This window comes from Pinus tabuliformis, chromosome 2_2 (assembly GCF_031772625.1).
Source record: "Pinus tabuliformis cultivar Carrire ecotype Pingquan chromosome 2_2, CPIR1, whole genome shotgun sequence".
NCBI classification, from domain to species: Eukaryota; Viridiplantae; Streptophyta; class Pinopsida; order Pinales; family Pinaceae; genus Pinus; species Pinus tabuliformis.
This window is the reverse complement of record NC_142300.1, coordinates 456,454,451-456,472,083: the sequence shown is the minus strand read 5'-3', so window position 1 is coordinate 456,472,083 and position 17,633 is coordinate 456,454,451. Positions and strand designations below refer to the sequence as shown.

The 17,633-nt window shown below is 35.6% G+C and overlaps 1 long non-coding RNA gene across 1 annotated transcript in view; it reads left to right on the top strand.

Annotated features, from left to right (window-relative positions):
- LOC149193224 (uncharacterized) overlaps positions 1-16,272 on the top strand; it is a 92,447-nt gene extending 76,175 nt beyond the window's left edge. Inside the window, exon 3 of the long non-coding RNA XR_016254928.1 lies at positions 16,049-16,272. This is a non-coding gene — a long non-coding RNA (uncharacterized LOC149193224). The remainder of the gene's footprint in view (positions 1-16,048) is intronic.
- The last annotated feature ends 1,361 nt before the right edge of the window (positions 16,273-17,633 follow it).

Sequence of the window (17,633 nt, the reverse complement as noted above, 5' to 3'; positions counted from 1 at the left end):
ATAGAAACAACGTTGCAGAAGAGAGTTATCACCCAAACTAAAGTGCAGTGGAATCACTTTAGCCCAGAGGAAGCTTCTTGGGAAGATGAAAGTCTTCTTAGGAAAGCTTATCCTACTATGCTCCATGGGCTACAGTGGACACCGAGGATGGTGTTTTACCTAGGGGGCAAAGGTGTAACACTTTCGGGATAAAAGTTAGAATTTACTTTATCTTGTTTAATATTTTAGTAAATAGAACTTAAGAAAGATCAATGACATTTTAGATGGATATTTAAATAGTAAATAATATTTTTTTTGTAATTATGAAATCTCAGAATTCAAGAAGGGAGACAGGAAACAAATTCCAACCTCCATGTAGTTAGGAACAGTTAAAGACAGTTACACCTTTCTCTCTTAGAGATAAAAAGAGATCTCAGTGGAAAGAAATGGGTTCAATCTTGAATTAAAGAAAAGGAAAAAGGAAAGTCTGTAAGGAAAACAACACTCTGTTAGAGGGGATATCCAGAGCTAGACCTAGGCCAGTGGATAACCTCAGAACATAATTAGAATCAATGGCATTTTAGACTGGAAGAGTCCTAATGTCTATTACCAAATTCAAGAGTTAAACTGTTACCTGTGGTCCTGGAGTGGAGCTCGGGGGAAGAAGTGGACCTTATTTCCCTTCTTATGGGTCGGTGGAGAAGGTCTCACCTTAGTTGAATTCGTGGATTGACATAGATAGATAAGTATTCCAACTTTGATTTATTCTAAAGCTATGAGTTCATGAATGAAAATAGATATATATTTGGTTACTGTATTTGGTAAAATAGGTATATACCCAAGCGTTGATGTTCTACTGAACATAGTAGCTTGATAATATGGTAATTGTGTAATTTATTGTAAATATAATTGTAGAAATTGTTCAATTCTAATACTATGAAATTTTACCAAGGTCTTTGTATAATAATACCATCAACTCAGGTCATTGCATGTACCCTTAAATTCCTTTACTACATAGGGTGTATTTCCTTATCTTTTAACCTGTGAAAGAAACCATTGGAAAACTGGACTTCGCTAAGGAAGAACCACATGCATGCTTATTCATAAACAAATAAGGAACAATTATGTTTTCATGTAGGAAAAGAACATATTTATATTTGTATCAGAATTGCGTTAAGGGTTGAAATACTTCTATTTTCGATTATAACAATAGAGATGTACATTGGGTTAGCGAAGGGGTGATTACCAGGTAGCCATTTCCATAACCATTCTGAACCAGTCCCCTACAGGTCCTGCTAATAGGAAAATAGAACCCAGAAAATAGTAAAACTAATACAATGAAATTATCTGAAGCATAAGGATCATCCATTCATATATACAAGAACTATTTTAGTAAATAACAACATCGCTAGTATAAAAAATTAATAAAAAAACAATTTTTCCTTAAACCCAGAATTCATATGCCGAGGTCACCACTTTTAGCTCAATAGTTGACACCGACTAAGGAGGATGAGCTAAAAGAAATATTGCTGAAATTGGAATGTTTAATAAGTTAAAGAGAGAAACAATCTCTTTCAAAAAAACTAAATGCTTGAAGGGTTTTCCAAAAATTTTTGTTTTAAGGTACCCTAGAATTCAACTAGCAACTCTAAACACCAAAGAACCCTCATTTATATTCACCGCAAGTCAAAAGGGCATGTCTTAGGCGAAAAGCACCCGGGAAAGGATATCAAAGCAGTGTGACAACCGCCAATTGAAACCCGCTCAGATCAAAGCCTGTGTTTTACAAACAAAAAGGATAAGCTTCTAATGAAAAACATTAAGAGCACCGAATAGAAATTATATCAACACTGTGCAAAATGTTTATGAAGAATATACTGAACAAAACATAGGTTACCTCCAGTTAGGGTTTCGATTCTCCAGAGATCTGAAAACCAAATCTCTCTCGCCTGGGAAAAAGGATGCCCTGTCCATAGAATTGGACACTTGGAGGTTGGGACTTGCATTGAAAGAAACTACAAGGAAGTTAGATTAATAACTCAGGGTTTGAGGGTTTGCAAAGAAAATCAAAGCAACATAATGATTCAGGAGACTTGTACCTATAGCGAACGCAGAGAACATAGACTGAGTGCTGGAGGGATCTCCACGAGAGGCATCCTTCATATGGCAAAGGAATCTATAAAGAAAATGAAAAATTGCAGGCATTATTGAGAAGCTAGCCACAGAGAAAGAAGTAAACCTTAATCACAATCCAGATTCATACATAAATCAATCAATTAACGGGCAAGATTTACCCCTTGCACCGTGTTACAGAGTTCTTCCTCATGGGGCTGAACTGAGTGAACAAAGCTGAATGGGAACGAAAAAAAAATAAGTAAACACATCGATGGACACTGATATAATGTGGAAACGTTGTAGGAAAAAAATAGTGAATGTTTATTTTTTAAAAGTTTCGTGAGGGTGTTCATCCCTCACTCAATGGTAATAAAGGAGTCCATCCCTTGAACTTTGTTAAAAAAATTACAAAGAATATCATATTAAACTCAAACTTAACTAGATAGAGGGCATTAGATTAATCATGATATCATTTACCCCACAATTCCTTGAGCACTATGTCTTTATGCCCTGGTTGTTCCTTGCAGTGGATTATCTTGCATTTGACAATCCCTCAATCGATATGGACCATTAATTCATTTCTTGTCATAATGTTAAATATAATCCATCCTTCACATAAGTCACAATCCTTTCCTACAATTACTACTGTTAGAAAACTCTCACGTCGTGATTATATAAAATATCCATTTATCAAACCCAAATAATCAATCTTTACTAGTTATGCTTTAAACTTCCTTTCATGTTCCACTTACTTGCACATGCATAATAATGTTAAAATATGTCTTTGATCTTTTATTTTACATGCATCCTCAAGTGCACAACTAATTTCTGACACGTATGTAGATGAAATGTATAACGAGTATCAAGACATGCCTTTTTATTGACACCCACATGTATTAATCAATGACATATAATAACAAAACATATATATTTATCCATGCATGTGTATGATTATGAAATATGTCTAACCATCCAAGTCTCACATGCATAAATTAAATTGCATAAAAATCACCAAGGCATGTTCATTTATCCCTACTTCACATGCATCATAATAAAGGGAAATAGTTGCATTCTATTTTTTCCCACATGAACACGGTAATATTTAAAAGAATCTCGATGGTTATCACTATCTCTTAGCACAAGAAGAGAGAAATCTTTCCAAAGATAAACACCACATTAGGACACATTATTTTCCTAAGAAAATACCACAACTACTAATATCTATATATATATATATATATATATATATAAACTAACACAATAGCTATGATTTTTGTGCATGTAAATACAAAGCCTTTTTTTCTAAAAAATATTAGTACAACAACTACTATCTTGATGCATGTAAAAACATATTTCTTTTCCAAAGGAAGCTAACACAATAGTTATTATTCTTCTACACATGAACACATATTCTTTCTCAAGAAATCTAACACAATAACCTTTACTTTTGAGTATAGAAACACACAATTTTTTCAATAAAACTAACATGGGTTCTTATCATTGTATGCACCAGATTCATATGCAACCTTTAAAGAAAATAATGTTGATTCTTACCACTTCATGTACAAAATTCATATTCAAGATTTCAAGAAAATAACCGTGACGGGCCTAATGGTATACAAATTGAGTGGGCCTAATTGATAAAAGTGTGTGTTTCCTTTCAAGAGGTCACAGGCTCAAAACCATAGGGGGGTAGAGTATGTATGTCCTTTTAGACTTAGCAATCAAATTGTTGCGTAGAGGCAGGTCCCTTGTCCCACAAACAAGGGGGTCTCATACACCAATTTGGTGCCTGTCTTAGCCATGACCTTAAAATTGGATAATTATTATTATTATTATTATTTCATGCTCAAGATTTCATATGTAATGTTTCAAGAAATAATATGGTTACTTATATTTTATGTAGAAGATTCATATACATTCCTTTCCAAAATATTACCACAACTAATTTATATTTTACCATGCAATCTTTCTAAGAAAATAACTTGGTTAATCTTTTATGCAAACGACATTCATATGCACCCTTTTTTTTTCAAGAAAATGGATACTTTCTTTTCTTTTAAATGCAAAAGAGTCGTATGCAATCTCTTATTTTTAGAAGAATAACATGAATACTTATCTCTTATGAACAATATCCATGAATTCCTATTTGCATTACTTATGTCCAAGCATGTCAATATGATAGATACATAATTGTTAAAGAATAATGAAGCTGGCTCACAGAAAAAGAACAACCCTTTAAAAGTACGACATATAATTCAAGAAAAATTATGAATAAGTAACGAGGGCAGACTTCTCCTCGTCTCTGCATACAACAACAGAGATTGGTCCATGTCTGGTCTATAAAACATGCTCTTGTCCATCCCAAGGAATCATTTTGACATCTACAGAAATAGAGTCGTTTGAGTCTCCCATTACTCACACAATTCTGTTGGCATTATGACACAGGTTTGGCACTATGACACAGGTGTTGTCCTTGATGGCAACTCACTCAGATGACAGATCACTGCTCAGGCTCTCAAAATGAGAGAAAAAGAGGTATACGCAGTTTCCCTTTTTCTAAGTCGCGTGTACACGTGGGATTGCCGATCAAAAGTCGCGTATGCATATGCATGCACTTTCATGCACGAAAAAGCCCGTACCTGTGGGAAAACTTATTTTTGGTTCATGGTATTTAGTCCTTGGTATTTGGTCCTATGGTTTTGGACCATGGTATCTCGTCTGAAGTGTTGAACTCAGGTATTTGGTCCAAGGTATTGATTCTTTATGGTTTTGAACCATGGTATTGTATAAGGCCTAAGACTATAAAAGGGGAAGGAAATCATTAGGCAAATGCATTGTCTCACGCATTGAATATCTCATGAAGAACTAGATCTGGAACACTAGTCATTGGGTTATGGTGTATAGCTAGATTTGAATCAAGGAGAACCTGAATGCAAGAAGAAGGATAAGTACTATTGATGGATCAAGATCTTAAGGCTTGAATAGTAGTATCTTTGTGTGATTTTGATTTGTTATTTTGGCGCATGACTTGATCTATAAATCAGATAATTTGGGTATAATTGATGTCTGAATAAGTGAAAAGGATAAATTATCTTTTATAGATCTGTTCGCAGGTTCAGCGAAGAAAAGGAGCGTATACACGCTAGTTTTGTAATGCAGAATAGCGTATACGCTAGTTGGCCTTAATTCAGAAGTGTATGTATGTAGGGTGTACACATTGAAGTAGCGTACGTCTCTTGAAATATTTTTTAGCTACCTCTGTTTATTGCTGCAGTGTTCTGGGTTTAGAATTGGTGTCTAGTTACTGTTACTGTTTTCTGGGTACAGCATTCAGAGAAGTGACTATTTGATTCAGTTTTGTTTGGTGCAAAGGAGATTGGTTGATGCAGATATACTTGATGTTTGATTGATGTTATTGATGGATCCAGTCTGAAAATTTATGAAACGTGGTCCCTGAAAGAAAAGAGAAGGTTGTACCCTTCTGTAGGTCAGCACCTACGTACTAGTACCTCAGCTAGTACAAGAGCTAAGGGGGTTGTAGCTCCCTTTTAGAAGAAGCTGGAGAATGAGAGAAGGTTGTAGCCTTCTGCAGGTAGCAGCCTGCATACTGGTATAAGACTGCACCAATACAGAATCATTGTAAAAAGAAGTTTCTAATTAAAAGAAGATAGAGACGAATTGCAGCAAGTGGTTTTCACCCACATTGGGTTTCCACCTTATATCTTTGTGTCCATGTGTGTGATGATCTGTTCTATTTTACTGCTCCTGTTTACTGTTCTTATGATTAATGAAGTCCTGATGCACTGATTAAAGATCATCAATTAATGAATCTTAAGCTTTCTGATATACGCTGGTTTCTTTAGACACAGTAGCGTATATACGCAGTTTCCCATAGCTAAAGTAGCGTATACACATCTGATTGTGAAATGAAAAATAATTGATTTGATAATACTGATTCACCCCCCCCTCTCAGTATTATTTCCAACAATTGGTATCAGAGCCAGGTCCTTCAGAAGAAGCTTGATCACTTGAAGGAAGATCTATCATCATGAGCAACTACGGAAAGGAAGCATCTATCAAGCCACCTATCTTTGATGGAAGCAACTTCGTCTATTGGAAGGTAAGAATCACAACCTATCTTAAATCTATTGGTATAGAAGTTTGGGATATCATGGAAACAGGATACACATTTCCATCAGCAACTCCTACAGATATGGCTGGTAAGAAGCAGTATGAAATAAATGCAAAAGCTATCAATACTCTATTAGGGAGTTTATCTCAATCAGAATTCGTCAAGGTTATGCAGCCCAAAACCACAAAAGAAATATGGGACAAGATCGTTCTGAGCTATGAAGGAGATGATCAGGTAAAACGTGAAAAACTACAAACTCTCAAAATCCAATATGAAAATCTCAGAATGCACAATGATGAAAGTGTGGCTAATTATTTCTTACGTATAGATGAGATTGTTAATTGTATGAAAAACTTGGGTGAAGAGATAAAAGAAGCTACTTTGGTTGAAAAGGTTCTAAGATCTTTGTCTTCTAAGTTTGAATCAAAAGTTTCGGCCATAGAAGAAAAGCAGAATCTTCAAAGCATTACCATGTCACAGTTGCACGAAATCCTAACTGCTTTCAAAATGAGAAAAGGGGGACCATCAGACATGAGAGAATCTGCATTCAAAGCCTTAGGAAAAGGAGAATACAATGAGTCAGGACATATGTCAGAAGGAGAGGAAGAATCAAACTTTGTCAAGAACCTTCAACGGGGTTCTGGAAGATTCAGAGGTAAGCTACCTTTTAAATGCTTTGCTTGTTGAAGAATCATGATTTGGGAGTTAATTCCAGATCACAGCGGCAACTTTGAACGAAGTTTTCGTCGCCTCTCAGGTTTATGACTTCAACTACGTGGACATTTTATTAGCGAGAAAGGACGTGTCACCAGACATAGACGGAGACGATGAGCTTCATCTACTTCTGGTAAGCAAATTGTTTTTAGGAAGTTTTGTGACTAGCTCTCCAGGGAACATTAAATTGCTAATTTGTCTGTTAAAAATATTCTATATTTGCAGAGTTTCGAGCAAATTTCCCACAGATGCATAAATGTCATCGATGCAAATGACTTCTACGAAGAGAGGGGAGAGAAAGGAGCAGGACCGGCCACATCTAGTGCTGACTCACCGGTTGGACATGACTTAGAATCAGGGTAGAAATTTCAACAAAGGATTTTTTTGTAATTTAGCAGAAGTGCATAGGAATTTTATTCCGTCAGCTGTTATATATTCTCGTTTAAGTTAAACATTTGACTTTATTCATTACCATTTAATTTCCGAAATCTTTAATCTAAATAAATATAACCAATTTAATTTGTTGACTTTCCTTAGTACCATGGTTGGTGCAACTCGGACAAAAGATGGAAAGGATATGTTCCGCTGAATTATTGTCGTGAATAAAAGGTAAAATATGCATACGATTGAGGTGATTTTCTTGTCAATGTTGCTAGGTTATCTAAAAGAAAGGTAGACGTGAGTTTTTTTGGTGGCTTTGCTCCTCTTGCCAAGAGGTCCAACAACGACGATGAATCACAACCTGAAGCTCTTCTAGCAAAGATATTCTTCATACAACAAGGTCATGCAAAACCCATTGAAGGAAATTCATTGACAAGAGAAATGAACACAAATGAGAGCTTCATGTTAGACTGTGGAATTGAGATATTTATTTGGATGGGTAGGAACACATCGCTTGAGGATAGAAAAGCAGGAAGCTAAGCTGCAAAAGAGTTGATTGCGAGTAAAGGAAATTTGAAGCAGGCTCAGGTAACTCGTATTATGGAAGGATTTGAAATTGTCATGTTTAAATCAAATTTTGATGCATGGCCTCAAAGTATAGATACAAGTATATCTAAAAATGGAAGAGGCAAATTAGCAACCTTGTGAAATTTTGTGAAACCAACTCACAAAAATATAGAAAAGAAAGATCAATGCCTTAGAAATCAGCCACTTCGAGGGGGAAACCTCCTTTACATTACACGAATGAACAATTCTTCGATGATACAAATGACAAAACCTCCTTTCTATATATAGGTATCTAAGGGGTCCAATATAATCAAAGCCGACATAACAATAATAGTGTAAGGGAACAACAATAACAATAGTGGGCTTCTATGGGGCACAATAATAACATTATGGGGACAATAGGGGCACAACAATAACAAAAAGGGCTACAATGAGAATAGTAATGGGGAAATCACTAGTATTATAGGGACCTAACATGCCCCTCTCCTTCAAAAAAGTGTTGTTCTCAATGCTTTATTAGTTCTGGATGCTTCTGTATAAAATTCTCATCCTCCCATGTGGAATCTTCCACAGGTAAGTTCTTCCACTTGACAAGATACTCCGAAATTGATGATTTCGCAACTGTCGAGTTCTTGTTTCTGTGACTGCTTTAGGTTTCAATATGATTTTTCCTTCCTCGTCAAGTTTTGGCAATATTGTTTGAACTGGGAGCTTTTCACCAATAACCTTCTTTAAGCACGAAATATGGAAAACTCGGTGCACTCGGGAAGCTGCATGAAGCTCCAATTCGTATTCCATAGTACCAATCTTTTGCAACACCTTGTATGAACCATAATACTTGGGTGATAATTTATTATCCTTCTTAGCTTGCTTGAGGGACATTTGTTTATATGGTTGTAGCTGTAGAAATACCCAGTTACCTATATCAAAACTTCTTTCATTGCGATGTTGATCTGCCTGTTGTTTCATTCTATTCTGTGCCAAAGTTAGGTTATCCTTTAAGAGTTGGAGAACTTGTTGTTGATGCTCGATGTGATATTCCACTGCTTGAACCTTAGAATTTTCTCTTAAATATGATGTGATGTACAACAGGTGATATCCATAAAGTGCCATAAATAGGGTCATTTCTGCTGCAATATGGAAGGAAGTGTTATACCACCATTCAGCCAAAGGAAACCATTTGACCCATTATGTATGTTTATCAAATACAAAGCAACGAATATATCCTTCCAAACATGTGTTTACTATCTCAGTTTTCCCATCATATTGAGGATGATAAGATGAGCTATGAGATAACTGAGTACCAAGACAAGAAAATAATTTTGTCCAAAAATTTCCAGTGAAAATGGGATCTCTATCACTTACAATAATCTTTGGGTTTCCATGTAGATTTTGGATTGTTTCCATAAATCCAGTAGAAACTGTACTGGCTTTAAATGGATGAGATAATGCACAAAAGTGTGCATACTTGGTAAGTCTATCAACTACCACCATGATGACACTCTTTCCTTTTGACTTGGGTAAACCTGTGATGAAATCCATTGAAACCTCCTCCCAACGTTGACTTGGAATGGATAAAGGTTGTAATAGACCTGGGGTCTTAATTGTTTCAACTTTATTTTGTTGTCAAACCAAACATTCTACCACAAACTTTTGAATATTAAATTTCAGGCCATCCCAAAAAAACTCCTTCTTAACCCTTTGGTAAGTTTTTAAAAAATCTCGAGTGCCCTCCTAAGGGAGAGGTGTGCGATTCCATAAGAATCTTTTGTTTGAGTTGGGAATTTTGACATAGGTATAAGCGATCTTTGTACCATAACGAATCATTTTTCCACCTAAATGTATCAGATGTACTGGGATCTTGTTGTATCTTTTGAATGAGTTTCCACACTTCTTCGTCATTCTTCCATTCATCCCTTTTTTCGTTTATCCAATTTGGTTGGATAATAGAAATGGCACAAAGAAATTCTTCCACATCCTCATCCTTACTTGAGAGTGCATCTACCACAACATTTTGCTTCCCTTTTTTGTATATGATTTCATAGTCATAAGCCAACATCTTTGTGACCCCTTTTTGTTGCTCTTCTCAAGATAATATTTGTTCTAAAAAGTATTTCAAACTATCATGATCTGTTTTTACCATGAAGTGTCTTCCCATTAGGTATGGTCGCCATTTCTTAAGTGCATGTAGTATTGCCAACATTTCCTTCTCATAAATAGCTTTGCGTAAATACATTCCTTTGATTGGAATACTTTTGAAAGCAATGGGTCTTTCTTCTTGCATTAAAACAACACCAATTCCATTTCCTGAGGCATCACATTCCACAATAAAGGTTTTTGTGAAGTCCGGAATAACTAAGACGGTGCTTGCCACATTTCCTCTTTAAGATGTTCAAAGGCCTTCATTGCTTCTGGAGGCCATAAAAATGCATCTTTCTTCAATAATGTTGCTAGAGGTGCTACTATTCTCCCATAATTCTTAACAAACTGGCGATAATACCCTGTCAACCCGAGAAATCCTCGCAGATGCTTTATGGATGTGGAGATTTTCCATTTTAATTTTGCTAGGGTCTACATTAACACCTTCATGAGATACAATATGACACAGATATTCCATCTCTTGTTCTCCAAAGAAACATTTGGAGCTTTTTGAATATAATTGTTTCTCCTCCAATAGTTTGAGCACCCTGTGAACATGTTGAATATGATCCTTCCAAGACTTGCTATAGATTAGTATATCATAAAAAAATACTAACACTATTTTCTAAGGAAGGGTTTGAAAATGGAATTCATCAAACCTTGAAATGTAGAAGGTCCATTGGTAAGGCCAAAAGGCATGACCAAAAATTCATAATGATCCTCATGAGTTCTAAATGTTGTTTTCGGAATGTCTTCAGTCTTCATTCTGATTTGATGATATCCTAAACGAAGATCCAACTTGGTGAAGTAAATTGATCCATGCAATTCATCCAATAGTTCATCAATGACATGAATGGGAAATTTATATTTAATAGTGAGCTTGTTGAGCTCCCTATAATCTGGACACATGTGCCATGATCCATCCTTCTTGTGCACCAATACTACTGGAGCAAAGAAATAACTTCGACTAGATTGAATTATACCAGCCTCTAGCATTTCTACAACCATACGTTCAATTTCACTCTTTTGGGCATAGGAATATCTATAAGCCCTGATGTTTGAAGGAATGCTTCCTAGATTCAAATGAATAGCATGATCATGATGAAGAATAGGTGGGAGACCTTTTGGAGTCTCAAATACCTTGGAATGATAGTCTAAGACTTTTTGGAGATCTGGATAAATAGATGATTTTTATGTGGGAACCTCTAGCGAACATAATTGTGCAATTATGCCTCGTTGTTCTTTCTTTAGAAGCTTTGTCATTCCATTAGAGCTGATTATCTTTCCTAGTTTCCCTGTGATAACTCTTAATTCTACTTCCTTTCCTTCCGAAGAAAATTTCATGAAAAGTTATTGAAAATTAAAAGCTATTGTACCAAAGGATTGTAACCATTAGACTCCTAGTACAACATTAGCACCACCCATTGGAATGGAAATCATTGGGCTATTCAATACATATTATCCCATGGATAGCTTGATATTATGGCACTTTCCAGACCAATTTATGGTTCCTCCACTTGCAACCATCACTTGACACTCTAGTGTTGGAATTAGGAAGCAATTCAATTCCTTGGATATCTTGAAATGAATAAAATTATGGGTACTGCCCAAATCAATCAACACTATTACCTTTTTCTTCTTGATATGTCCTTTTATCTTGATAGTTTGAGGAGTGGTAATTTCAGCCAATGATTTACAAGATATGGTAGAATTCATTTCTTCTTTCTATAGGGTTTGTTCCTGGTGTATATCCTCTTCTTTTGACGTTTCTTGTTCCTTTTCTTCCTCCTCTTCACAATCTATGTAAAATAATTTCTTCGCAGCACAGTTATGACCTTTAGTGTATTTGTTATCACAATTGTAATAAAGCTCTTTTGCTCTTTTTTCTTCCAATTGTTGGGGTTTCAACCTTGTAGGTTGTGGAAGGCTAGGGGAAACAACACTTCCATCGTTATAGTTGTGAGTGGTAGGCTTCCTTGTTGCCATAATTTTTCTTTCCATTTTTCTTGCCAAGCTGAATGCCTTCTCCAATGAGCCAGGTTCCCAAAGGCGAACCTCATGTTGGATGTTATCTTTTAAATTCTCTATGAACACATCAATCATATGCTCCTCTGGAATATCTTTCACCCTTATATTCAGTTTTTAGAATTCCTCAATCTGCTCCATCATTGAACCCTTTTGTTTGAGGTTTATCAATTAGCTAAAAAAAGTGTTTCTTTTTGTAACCTCATAATGTGCTATCATTTCTTCCGTAAAAATTGCCCAAGTGATAATTTGTTTACGAGAGAAAAGCCATCGATACCATACAAACTGATTTGGTTCCAAATATAAAGTTGCAATGTGTACCTTTTGTGTGTTTTTCACATTATGGAGATCGAAATATTACTCCATCTGTAGTATCGATGTTACGAGATCCTTTCCATAAAACTTCCTCATATCGATCTTTGGAACATGGTGGGTCTTCAATCCAACATTAGAGTCTATGAAATCATGATTAACATTTCTTTTGTTCTCATCATGAGTTTCCTTTACTACCCTTTCACCATTAGTAAGCATTTCTTGTAGCAACTTCGTCAAATCTATCTTCAAATCTTCCATTTTAGTGTCCATGCCATTCATCTTAGATTCCATTCCATCCATCTTAGCTTCCACGCCATCCATCTTAACTTGCACGCCATTCATATTAGCTTCCACATCATTCATCTTAGATTCCACACATTTCTTTAAACCATCAATCTTAGCTTCTGTTACCTTTTGTGAGAGTGAAAGTTTGTTGCACTTGGTCTCGTAATTTTGATATATCATGTTGCATTTCTTCCTCTTCTTCATGAGTCATGCTAGATCCTTCAGGTTGCTTACTAGGTGTCTCCATTTTATTTTTTCGTGACATCAATTAATGATAATTATGCTTCATTATGCCCTTTGAACTTCAACCTAATTTTTCAACCCAAACTTATGCAAAATTTTAAAAAGACTACACACCTTTTTTTTCTTTGTAGAAGCTCGATATTGAATCTATTGTATATTTGTAATTGAGGATATGAAATGTCTAGAATTTCTTCCTACAGTAGCCCTCTGAGCTCTCTTTCTAATGCCACCAGTCTGATCAAAATTGGATTCTCCAAGAAAGAGTTATGCCCAATCTCCCAAGATGACGTGATTATATAATTTTTAAGTAGAGCGCACTTGTACGATGTGCCATGTGTCATTGTTTCGACCTTCGGATCTGAAAAAGATACACAGAAAACTACAGTCCGTCCTTTTTCTGTAACTTCTTACGGGATTTCAATCTGATACTCAGAGAGAAAGTTATGATGAATTTTCCAAGGTCACATGTTTGGAATGTAATTCGAGAGTTTGCAAAAACCTTAACTACCTTAGATCATATCTCCGAAAATATAACAAGAGAAGATCTGAAATTCGGACCCGAGGTTCATAATGATTTCGGCTCAAATGGTTTTTCGGTTTAGCTTCTGAAACATTGTAGAAAAATAGTTATAGCGCAAATGCCATGATGACCTATTTGGAGCAGTGAAACCCTAGAATCCAAACCTCTCGTACCAAATGTTATGAAACCAGCTCACAGAAATATAGAAAAGAAAGATCAACACCTTATAAATCAGCCTCTTCGAGGGGGAAACCCCCTTTACATTACACAAATGAATAATTCTTCAATGATACAAATGACAACACCTCCTTTCTATATATAGGAGTCTAGGGGGTTCAATATAATCAAAGTCAACATATCAATAATAATATAAGGGCACAACAATAACAATAGTGGGCTTCTATGGGGCACAATAATAATAATATGGGGACAATAGGGGCAAAACAATAACAATAAGGGCTACAATGACAATAGTAATGGGGGAATCACTAGTATTATAGGGACCTAACATGAAACGACAATGATTTAATGTTAAGGGCCTTCTCAAAACAACTCCAGTAAAAGAAGAAAATCAACCATTTATTGGTTGTATTGGCAATCTTCAGGTTTGATGAGTAAATGGTAAAAACAAATTGCCTATGCCATCAAGTGAACAATGAAAATTTTACAGTGGTGATTGCTATATTATGTGATACGCTTATCCTAGAGAGGAAAATTAAAAATACTTGCTTTGCACTTGGATTTAAAAGGGGGTGTTTTAGAAGAAAGAACTCCTAGCCTATCACTAATGATTATAATGGCTGAATCATTGAAAGCAGAACCAGTTTAGGCTTAAGGTCTTTGAGGGCAATGAGCCCATCCTATTTTTTGCTATTTTTCAAAGCTTCATTGTCCTTAAGGGTGGACTTAGCTTTCGATATAACAGGTTTTTTGTTGTACATGATGATGCATTTATGAGAGATTTGAAAAAAAATCTTATGATATGTGCATTTTTTATCTCAGCTATATCTGTCACTTCAATATTTTGTTTCTTTTAATGGTGCATGATTCGATCAATTGGAACCAACATAAACTAGGAAAACCTCTTCATTTGAGGCTCGCTAAATCTACAAGTATAGTAGAGTTACATGGTTTCAACAAGAAAAAATATTTGTTTCGTTTCTTGGTTGGTCTTTAGGGTTCTTTTTTCTAAAATGTTGTCCAAGTTTAAGATAATATTTTCCTTTTATATATTATTTAACTGTTTGGGTCTTTTCTCAAAATTCCTCCTACATCTTTTTTGCAAGGTTTTTTTTAAGTTGTTATATTTGATCTATTTGATTTTTAAATTATCTACTTGTTTGATACCATTCCGTTGTAAACAAGGAGATTAACTTCAATTATTTATATCCTTGTTGCCAGAATCAATTGAAGTATGATGAGGATGATTTATCTGTTTTTTTGCTTATGTCACATCATTAAAACAATTTTGTTTCATTACAACGGTAGCCAACACAAGACTCAAAAACATAACCCATAGCCTTATATGTGAGATTGTTATTTTCAAAAGATTGGCAAGACATTGACATTTTTCATCTACTAATATGCTACCATAATTTTTCTAGCTCATATTTTGACTTGAATTGAGCATTACTAGGAAGTTGTGAAGTTGTATCTGTAGGAAGAAATTTGAGGAGACTTGGAAAAACAGTTGCTATCTATTGAATGTAGTAAGGCTAGAGACCTTGAGTTACGACAACCTACTTTAGATTTGGGAATTGCTTCCATAGAAAATGAATGGACAAAATTTGTGCTGGAAAACTCAAATGCCAATTTGTAGAGTGATGAGGTTCCAATTCTTTTATGTAAAAATGGGGGCATTTTCAGAGTGTCTCTTTTGTAACCGTTTCACGTAATTAAGATGGAGAACAAGTTTTGTTTGAAATCAACTTTCCTCTTGCCTTATCTGTCTTGCTATGATTCGTTTGATTTCATGTTAGACGATTAAAACATTTACGACCATTAGATTAAAGTTCTCGTTATAACTAAAACTATCCCTATCTTACCTCCTTGAAACTATATAAATAACAATTTCCGTAGGTTTTATGAAACACTGTTCTACGAATCCATGTTCGCTTTCTTGAATCTGCTCATAAATTTCAATCGTCCAGGATCTTGCTTGAATCTCCTAGCCATTGTGCAGGTAAATTTCAAATGGCAAGGGCATAAATTTCAAAATGGAGTGTGTAGTCTCGATTGTTTTTAGTTTTCAATGATTTGTTTTTAATGATTTTGGTTTTAACTGCGAGGATGATTTGTTTTTAATGACTTTGGGTTTTAACTGCGAGGAGTTCCGTGACGGAAAACTGGAAATTGCCAGGATTTCTATGACAAAAACCTAGAAATTGCAGAGGTTTCTCAGTTTATGCACGATCTTGGATGAAATCGGTTGGGCACTGCACAGGTAAATTTCAAAGTGGAGTGGGTAGTCTCGAAATGACTGTTTTTAGTTCCCGCCCTCCATATACCACAATGCTTCTTTTTAAGAAATCCTAATGTCCAAAGTTGATCTTCCACCAACCATTTGAAGGGGACTGTACTGCTAGTATGGCATGAATGCCCATGTCGCTGTGTTGAGTAATTATTTCAAGGTACGAGACCTTCCATCAAGTTTATGGCACCCATAAGCAAGATTCCTCTCTTCTCCTTCAATGGGCCTACCTGTGGCAACAAGATCTTGTGCCTTCTTTGAAGAACCCTAGCTTTTAGAATTCAAATTCCTTTGCACTATTGATTTTTTTTGTTTTGCAAGTTTAAATTTAGGCACATTGATTGTTTGTCATACATTGTGTTTTGTCTAGTTATTGTTCTAGAGTAGGAGTAATGGAATCGTCTTGTCATTCAATGAATTCCAACAGGCCTTCCACGGGGGAGCGATGTCTTCGTCCTCTACAAAAATAGGGTGCTTCAATGAATAAACACAGTGTATGCATTCTCTCCTTGTTTTTACAGATAATTTATATGCTACAAACATGTCATTCCCTCAATTGGGTTTATTACAATGAAATGTGGCTAGGGGGAAACAGGTTACCAGCCTCTCTGCTCAGCCATTGAAATTTTTTTAAGTCGATACCCTTTTTTGGTACGTTCAGTTGGAAGTGTGAATCAGGATTTGGTTTTATTGTTTTTGCCATCACAGAGTGACAAATTTATCTTGGTAAGAGGATCCATCGATTTGGAGGTAGCTAGATCCATGATCACGCAGAAGCAAAAGGACAGTGATGATACCCATGTCCTCTCCCCTTCCCCATCCCCTTCCAGAAAAGCATACAAGAAGGAGATGGCAGCCACTTTATTGAAGAATGCCCGTGCTGCGGACAACAATTATAGAATTCTTTCTTTCAATGGAAAATCATCGACTATTTCCTAGGCTTCACAAGAAAATGTGCTATCTAATTTCCCTATTTCTAGAAGAGCACGCAGATATATTGCTCAGGTAGGCCTGGATTTCATATTTTTTTACAGTCATTTTCACTAGATATTCCATAATCAAATGTTGAATACCATTGATTTTTACTCATTATTAAATCAAAGCCCTTGATCCCATTTTCAATTGCAGCATTGTCCCATATGGAGGAATGTGCTACATAGATTTTCTTCTTCTTCATTTGTAACGTTGAAATCGCTACCACACCCATTCCAATTTCTTAATATTATTATTTATTTATTTATTTTTTTTTAATAACAGAATGATGTTAGAAATCATTTCAGTACAGGAAAAGTACCCCTTTGCAAACAAAGCCGTGAGCCATTACATTCTGTATTCCTCTGCGCTCATTGGACTGTCTTCCTGATCAATCATGATAGCCCTATGTCGCCAAACACATCTTGAGTGTTTATTGACACTGTTCACGCTCATTGGTTCTATCTGGTCATTGTATCTTCCTTTTGATTACTGGCATCTATTATTGGGCTATTGGAGAGACTAGTCATTCTTATCCTGTATTCCTTTGCATTTCAAATCAGTTCAAGTTCTGGCATTTTTGCTTTGTCCGATATCCATCCTGTGGCTGTATTTTTGTATGAAACCTTGATGGTTTTTAGAGTTGTTGCGACTCCTCCATCTGGGTTCCCGCTGGATTCTTGCCATATTTTGGCTTGCATAACACAATTTTTTTTCATACTCTACGTTCAGCTAATTAGAATGTTTGCAGGTACCTCATATTTAAACATACC